Below are 8,445 nucleotides of genomic sequence, written 5' to 3' on the forward strand. Positions count from 1 at the left end.
ATGTTGGGTAGCATTGACTGCATGCATTGTCAATGAAAAAATTGTCCAAAGGCGTGGAAAGGTATGTACATGAGTGGTTATTTGCAACCATAGTACTTGAGGTTGTAGCATCTTCAGACCTTTGGATATGGCATGTGTTTTTTGGAGTTTCTGGTTCAAATAATGATATCAACGTATTAGATCATTCACCAGTGTTCGATGATATTCTAAATGACTGTGCTCCGAAGGTAAATTATACTATTAATGATAATAATTATACTATGGGATACTATTTAGCAAATGGTATTTATCCTGAATGAGCCACATTTATCAAATTAATCTCAAAGCTACAAGGGGAGAAACGCAAGTTATTTGCACAATATCAAGAAGAGCAAAAAAAATGTGGAGCGAGCATTCGGAATGTTGCAAGCACGCTTTGCAATTATACGTGGCCCAACGCGCATTTGAAAAAAAATAAGAAGCTTGCAAACATAATGAGAGCTTGTATTATATTGCATAATATGATTGTTGAGGATGAAAGAGACACTTACGCAGGAAATTTTGCTAAAGACTTAGAGTATGACGATGTCAAAAATAGCTTATCACAACCTTAGCTGAGAAAGGAAGATTTTGCACCATACCATCAATTTCTCCAAAGAAATGCCCAACTTCAAAATAGGCAGCAACATAGACAGTTGAAAGAGGACATGATTAAACACATATGGCAATTTCACAATGCTTGTCGTCAACTATAGAGCTTAACTATGTTTTACTTTATATTTACAAGGGTAAATACCCTTTCCGGCCCCTGAGCATTTTAAATTGGGACATGTTGCACCTTTATCATCCAGAAACCTCAACCAGGTCCTCAACCATCAACATTAGTGGACGTATCGACCCCTGTGACCGGTTGCCAACAGGTTGCCTGGATGATGTGTCAGGTGGAGGCTGAGTTGTCAAATGCAGGTGCCACGTGTCACTAGAAGTTGTTGCAGGGACTAAAAACCCCCTCCCTGCCCAAATTGTTCTCAGCCCCACCGACAACACCCTCCACTCACCATCCCTCCCCAGCACTCCTCCACCACCGCCACCGCCGCCACCACTACAACCGCCTCACAACCTTCGCAACTCATGCGAGTCCTCCACCTCTTTTTCTTCCTCCACAACCTCCCAAAGCTTCACCCAATGGATGTTCTCTCTCCTGACAACACCTTCCACCACCACTACCACTACTCCTCCGCCACAACAACCACCACCAACGCCACCACCGCTTCTACTTCCCAACAATTTTGAAGAACTCTTTCACCTCTCCGAGCGTCAACTCACAACCAGCTCCAAATCCGGAGCCGGATTCGGAGCCGGTTATCTGCGGTGTAGACAAAATGGAAGCATCTTCTTTATTAAGCCTTGAATGCAAAAGCACAAAATAGACTTTCCAGAAGTAACTTTCACTCATATGGCAAGGACACAGTTCAATTCTGAGTGCATTCAATCTAGGAATAAGTCTCTCAATTGCCACCGCATGCTCTTGTTGTGCATCGGACATGTCAAAATCTACAGGTACAATGAGCCAAGAGATGCAATCAGAAATTCCAAAATTCACCATTATAAAACACTGAAGCTTGTATGATGACCAACAGAATTGAATTTAATTAAAATGAATTGAATTGAAACACTTATCACCTAAGATTAAGATTCACAACAAAAATGACTATAAGCAAGAACAAAATTGAAAAATGAAATGATGAACTAGCGATCTAATGCATTTCTTTGTTTTTTTTATTTAATTTCAAAAAGGAGGTTACCTTGAGGATCGTCTTCCTTGTCAATAGGAAAATCGAGCCAGGTCTCGGGATGCATAGCGATATTGAAGGCGAAGGACAAAACCTCGTCGGTGATCCCACGGCGCGTTCAGGAGCGTATTCCTCCAATTCAGGTCAGTGGTTCCCTCCGAAATCGGATCCGATGGGTTCAGGATCAGGTTGGTCGACGTCGGAATAATCGGGCCGAGAATGATCGGGAATAGAGTCTTGGTAGAGGTTGTGAGAAGGGGAAGATGAAGGGTTGGAATTGGAAGGTGGAGGAGGAGCGAGGAAACTAGCCATTCCCCAGAATTGACGAGTTAGGGTTTGTTTGATTTCATCAAGATCCTCTTTGACTCCACAGCCTTGGCCTTGATCCTCTTCATCTTCGTCGTCTTCTGGTTCCGATCCATGCGCATTATCATGATATTCATGTGGTTGGCTTGTGGGAGAAACAGCTGGAGGGTCCGCTACGACGTCGTTGTCATTGATTCGGAGGGAGTAGAAGCGGTGGTGGCGTTGGTGGTGGTTGTTGTGGTGGAGGAGTAGTGGTAGTGGTGGTGGAAGGTGTTGTCGGGAGAGAGAACCTCCATTGGGTGAAGCTTTGGGAGGTTGTGGAGGAAGAAAAAGAGGTGGAGGACTCGCATTAGTTGCGAAGGTTGTGAGGCGGTTGTAGTGGTGGCGGCGGTGGCGGTGGTGGAGGTGTGCTGGGGAGGGGTGGTGAGTGGAGGGTGTTGCCTGTGGGGCTGAGAACATTTTGGGCAGGGAGGGGGGTTTTTAGTCCCTGCAACAACTTCTAGTGACACGTGGCACCTGCATTTGACAACTCAGCCTCCACCTGACACGTCATCCAGGCAACCTGTTAGCAACCGGTCACAGGAGTCGATACGTCCACTAATGTTGATGGTTGAGGACCTGGTTGAGGTTTCTGAATGATAAAGGTGCGACATGTCCCAATTTAAAATGCTCAGGGGCTGGAAAGGGTATTTACCCTATTTACCAATTAGTGTAATCTTGAATTATATATTGTGTATTATTGCTATATATGAATTTTTTAATATTAATATTTTTTAATGGTGAATTATTTTTGAATTTATAAATTTAAATAATATTATTGAAAAAAATAATAACTACATTAATTTTAATTACTTTAATTAATTAATTTAGTGGGGCCAATGAGTTATAACTCAAATGGCATAGTCTCCCCATACTCATTTAGAGGTTGTGGATTCGAGTCTCCCTATCTTTGGTAAAAAAAATTAATTAATTTAGTGAGACCACAATAGGGACTAAAGTTAGATCCTCCTAATGGATAAGAGAGAGATGCTTTGAGTTCCTATTTACTGTTTATGACGCAAATGCTGATCTTGAGTTACTTTTTATGACAAGTGGGTCATAAATAGAGATTGGAATGTGTTTCCTTCTGAAAATGGTGTTACAAATATATATATATATAGTGTTGTCAATCCTATTTTTAATTTTGACTCTTTTTTTGGTTAAACACACATGTCCATCAGTCCATCCACTCATTCACATAGGCTCTTTTCAACCACAACCTAACTATTGGTGGGGAACTAGCCTGGCTGCTAAGTAAGAGGCAAACACCTTTATCACTTTTTCTAGATTTTTTTTATGACCATGACTCCATGAGCCTTTATTCTATTTTTTTATTGTCCACGGTATCTCTCAATCTGACAAATTATGGACTAATCTGTCGGTGATTTTGAACTCTGATGAGCGGATAATTTATACGCTTTTTGGCATTATTTTTACATAGTTTTTAGTATGATTTAGTTAGTTTTTAGTATATTTTTATTAGTTTTTAATTAAAAATCACATTTATGGACTTTACTATGAGTTTGTGTATTTTTCTGTGATTTCAGGTACTTTCTGGCTAAAATTGAGGGACTTGAGCAAAAATCAAATTCAGAAGTTGAAGAAGGACTGCAGATGCTGTTGGATTCTGACCTTCCTGCACTCAAAGTGAAATTTCTAGAGCTACAGAACTCCAAATGGTACGCTCTCAATTGTGTTGGAAAGTAGACATCCAGGGCTTTCCAGCAATATATAATAGTCCATACTTTTCTCGAGTTTAGATCACGCAAACTGGCGTTCAACGCCAGTTCCATGTTGCATTTTGGAGTTAAACGCCAGAAACAGATTGCAAAGTAGAGTTAAACGCCAGAAACAGGTTACAAACTGGCGTTTAACTCCAAGAGAAGCCTCTACACGTGTAAAGCTCAATGCTCAGCCCAAGCACACACCAAGTGGGCCCCAGAAGTGGATTTCTGCATCATTTACTCATTTCTGTAAACCCTAGTAACTAGTTTAGTATAAATAGGACTTTTTACTATTGTATTTACATCTTCGGATCAGATCTTTGATCAGTTTTATGCTATCTTAGACCTTTATGGGGGCTGGCCACTCGGCCATGCCTGGACCTTTCTCTTATGTATTTTCAACGGTAGAGTTTTTACACACCATAGATTAAGGTGTGGAGCTCTGCTGTTCCTCATGAATTAACACAAAGTACTATCATTTTTCTATTCAATTCAAGCTTATTCCGATTCTAAGATATTCATTCGCACTTCAATATGAATGTGATGATCGTGACAGTCATCATCATTCCCAACCTATGAACGCGTGCCTGACAACCACTTCCGTTCTACCTTAGATTGAATGAATATCTCTGGGATTCCTTAATCAGAGTCTTCGTGGTATAAGTTAGAATCCATGGACGGCCATTCTTGAGATCCGGAAAGTCTAAACCTTGTCTGTGGTATTCCGAGTAGGATCTGGGAAGGGATGGCTGCGACGAGCTTCAAACTCGCGAGTGCTGGGCGTAGTGACAGACGCAAAATGATCAATGGATCCTATTCCAGTATGATCGAGAACCGACAGATGATTAGCCATGCAGTGACAGCGCATTGGACCATTTTCACTGAGAGGACAGGATGTAGCCATTGACAACGGTGACGCCTAACATACAACTTGCCATAGAAAGGAGTGTGAATGATTGGATGAAGACAATAGGAAAGCAGAGGTTCAGGAGGAACAAGCATCTTCATACGCTTATCTGAAATTTTCACCAATGAATTACATAAGTATCTCTATCTTTAATTTATGTTTTATTTATCTTTTAATTATCAATTCACCATAACCATTTGAATCCGCCTGACTGAGATTTACAAGGTGACCATAGCTTGCTTCAAGCCGACAATCTCCGTGGGATCGACCCTTACTCACGTAAAGTTTATTACTTGGACGACCCAGTGCACTTGCTGGTTAGTTGTGCGAAGTTGTGACAAAGAATTAAGGTTATGAACGTGCGTATAAAGTTTTTTGCGCCGTTACCAAGGAATGAACCGTCACGATTTCTGCGCACCAAGTTTTTAGCGCCGTTGCCGGGGATTGTTTGAGTTTGGACAACTGATGGTTCATCTTGTTGCTCAGATTAGGTAATTTTATTTTATTTTTAAGCTTTTTTATTTCTTATTTTCGAAAAATAAAATAAAAAATTCTTCTTTTTCGTTTTTCCCAAAATAATTTTTGAAAAAAAAACCAAAAAAAAATTATAAAATCATAAAAACCAAAAAAATTTAATTTGATGTTTCTTGCTTGAATCTTGTGTCAGTTTTTAAGTTTGGTGTCAATTGCATGTTTATCTCTTTCTTGCATTTTTCGAAAATCCATGCATTGCATTCTTCATGATCTTCAAGTTGTTCTTGGTAAGTCTTCTTGTTTGATCTTTAAAATTTCTTGTTTTATGTCTTTTCTTGTTTTCCATATGCATTTACGATTTGTTAGTGTCTAAAGTTTGAAAATTTCTAAGTTTGGTGTCTTGCATGTTTTTCTTTTCTTCAAAATTTTCAAAAATAAGTTCTTGGTGTTCATCTTGACACTCAAAGTGTTCTTGGTGTTCATCTTGACATTCATAGTGTTCTTGCATGCATCATGTGTTTTGATCTAAAATTTCCATGCATTGTATCTTTTTTTTTTGTGTTTTTCTCTCTCATCATTAAAAAATTCAAAAATAAAAAAAAATATCTTTTCCTTTTTCTCTCATAAATTTTCGAAAATTTGAGTTGACTTTTTCAAAACTTTTGAAAATTTAGTTGTTTCTTATGAGTCAAATCAAATTTTCAATTTAAAAATCTTATCTTTCTCGAATCTTTTTCAAAAATCACATCTTTTTCAAAATCAATTTCAAAATCTTTTCCAACTTCTTTTCTAACTTCTTATCTTTTCAAAAATTGATTTTCAAATCTTTTTCAATTAACTACTTAGCTTTTTGTTTGATTTTAAAAGTTTACTATTTCAATCATATCTTTTTCAAAACTACCTAACTAATTCTATCTCTAATTTTCGAAAATCCCTTTCCTTTTTTTTCAAAATTCCTTTTTAAATTAATTAATTGTTTTAAATTTAATTTAATTTGATTCAATTTTTCTTTCTTAATTTTCGAACTTTAATTTTTATTTTTATTTTAAATTCAATTTAAAAACAAAAATACCTTTACTTTAATTTATTTAATTTTCGAATTTCTCTTCTCCTCATCTCCTTCTAATTATTTATTCATCTACTAACACCCCTCTTTCACCCAAGAATTTGAACTCATTCCTCTCCCTTGTGTTTGGATTCTTATCTTTTCCTTCCTCCATTATTCTCTTCTTATACTTACATAAGGAATCTCTATACTGTGACATAGAGGATTCCTCTTCTTTTCTGTTTTCTTCTTTTTCATATGAGTAGGAACAAGGATAAGAACATTCTTGTTGAAGCTGACCCTGAACCTGAAAGGACTCTGAAGAGGAAGCTAAGGGAAGCTAAAGCACAACTTTCTGGAGAAAATTTGACAGAAATTTTCGAAAAAGAAGGAGACATGGCCGAAAATAATAACAATGCAAGGAAGATTCTTGGTGACTTTACTGTACCTAATTCCAATTTACATGGAAAAAGTATCTCAATCCCTGCCATTGAAGCAAACAATTTTGAGATGAAACCTCAATTAGTTTCTCTGATGCAACAAAATTGCAAGTTTTATGGACTTCCATCCGAAGATCCCTTTCAGTTCTTAACTAAATTCTTGCAGATCTGTGATACTGTTAAGACCAATGGGGTTGATCCCGAAGTCTACAGGCTTATGCTTTTCCCATTTACTGTAAGAGACAGAGCTAGAATATGGTTGGACTCTCAACCTAAAGATAGCCTGAACTCTTGGGATAAGCTGGTCACGGCTTTCTTAGCTAAGTTCTTTCCTCCTCAAAAGCTTAGCAAGCTTAGAGTGGATGTTCAAACTTTCAGACAAAAGGAAGGTGAATCCCTCTATGAAGCTTGGGAGAGATACAAGGAACTGACCAAAAAGTGTTCTTCTGACATGCTTTCAGAATGGACCATCCTGGATATATTCTATGATGGTCTGTCTGAATTATCAAAGATGTCATTGGACCATTTTGCAGGTGGATCCATTCACCTAAAGAAAACACCTGCAGAAGCTTAAGAACTCATTGACATGATTGCAAATAACCAGTTCATGTACACTTCTGAAAGGAACCCTGTGAGTAATGGGACGCCTCAGAGGAAGGGAGTTCTTGAAATTGATACTCTGAATGCCATATTGGCTCAGAATAAAATATTGACTCAGCAAGTCAATATGATCTCTCAGAGTCTGAATGGATTGAAGGAATCATCCAACAGTACTATAGAGGCATCTTCTGAAGAAGAAGCTTATGATCCTGAGAACCCTGCAATAGCAGAGGTGAATTACATGGGTGAACCCTATGGAAACACCTATAATCTCTCATGGAGAAATCATCCAAATTTCTCATGGAAGGATCAACAAAAGTCTCAACAAGGCTTTAATAATGGTGGAAGAAACAGGTTTAGCAATAGCAAGCCTTTTCCATTATCCACTCAGCAACAGACAGAGAATTCTGAGCAGAATTCATCTAGCTTAGCAAATATAGTCTCTGATCTATCTAAGGCCACTGTAAGTTTCATGAATGAAACAAGATCCTCCATTAGAAATTTGGAGGCACAAGTGGGCCAGCTGAGTAAAAGAGTCACTGAAACTCCTCCTAGTACTCTCCAAAGCAATACAGAAGAAAATCCAAAGAGAGAGTGCAAGGCCATTGATTTAACCATCATGGCCGAACCTACAAGGGAGGAGGACGTGAATCCTAGTGAGGAAGACCTCCTGGGACATCCAGTGACCAATAAGGAGTTTTCCTTCGAGGAACCAAAGGAATCTGAGGCTCAATTAGAGACCATAGAGATTCCATTAAACCTCCTTCTGCCCTTCATGAGCTCTGATGAGTATTCGTCCTCTGAAGAGGATGAAGAAATTACTGAAGAGCAAGTTGCTAAGTACCTTGGTGCAATCATGAAGCTGAATGCCAAATTATTTGGTAATGAGACTTGGGAAGATGAACCTCCCTTGCTCACCAATGAACTAAATGCATTGGATAGGCAGAAATTACCTCAAAAGAAATAGGATCCTGGCAAATTCTTAATACCCTGTACCATAGGCACCATGACCTTTGATAAGGCTCTGTGTGACCTGGGGTTAGGAATAAACTTAATGCCACTCTCTGTAATGGAGAAACTTGGGATCTTTGAGGTGCAAGCTGCCAGAATCTCATTAGAGATGGCAGACAACTCAAGA

The 8,445-nt window shown here is 38.6% G+C and overlaps 1 non-coding gene and 1 pseudogene across 1 annotated transcript; both read right to left on the reverse strand.

Annotated features, from left to right (window-relative positions):
* Positions 1-1,252: 1,252 nt before the first annotated feature.
* Positions 1,253-2,537, reverse strand: LOC107620400 (uncharacterized; annotated as a pseudogene).
* A 4,519-nt stretch (positions 2,538-7,056) lies between these two features.
* LOC148579449 (small nucleolar RNA R71) lies at positions 7,057-7,164 on the reverse strand. The gene has a single exon (XR_015894513.1). It is a non-coding gene; the product is annotated as a small nucleolar RNA R71 (small nucleolar RNA).
* Between the last annotated feature and the right edge of the window lie 1,281 nt (positions 7,165-8,445).

Source organism: Arachis ipaensis, chromosome B10 (genome assembly GCF_059453495.1).
Source record: "Arachis ipaensis isolate K30076 ecotype BB chromosome B10, ASM5945349v1, whole genome shotgun sequence".
Taxonomy (NCBI): Eukaryota; Viridiplantae; Streptophyta; class Magnoliopsida; order Fabales; family Fabaceae; genus Arachis; species Arachis ipaensis.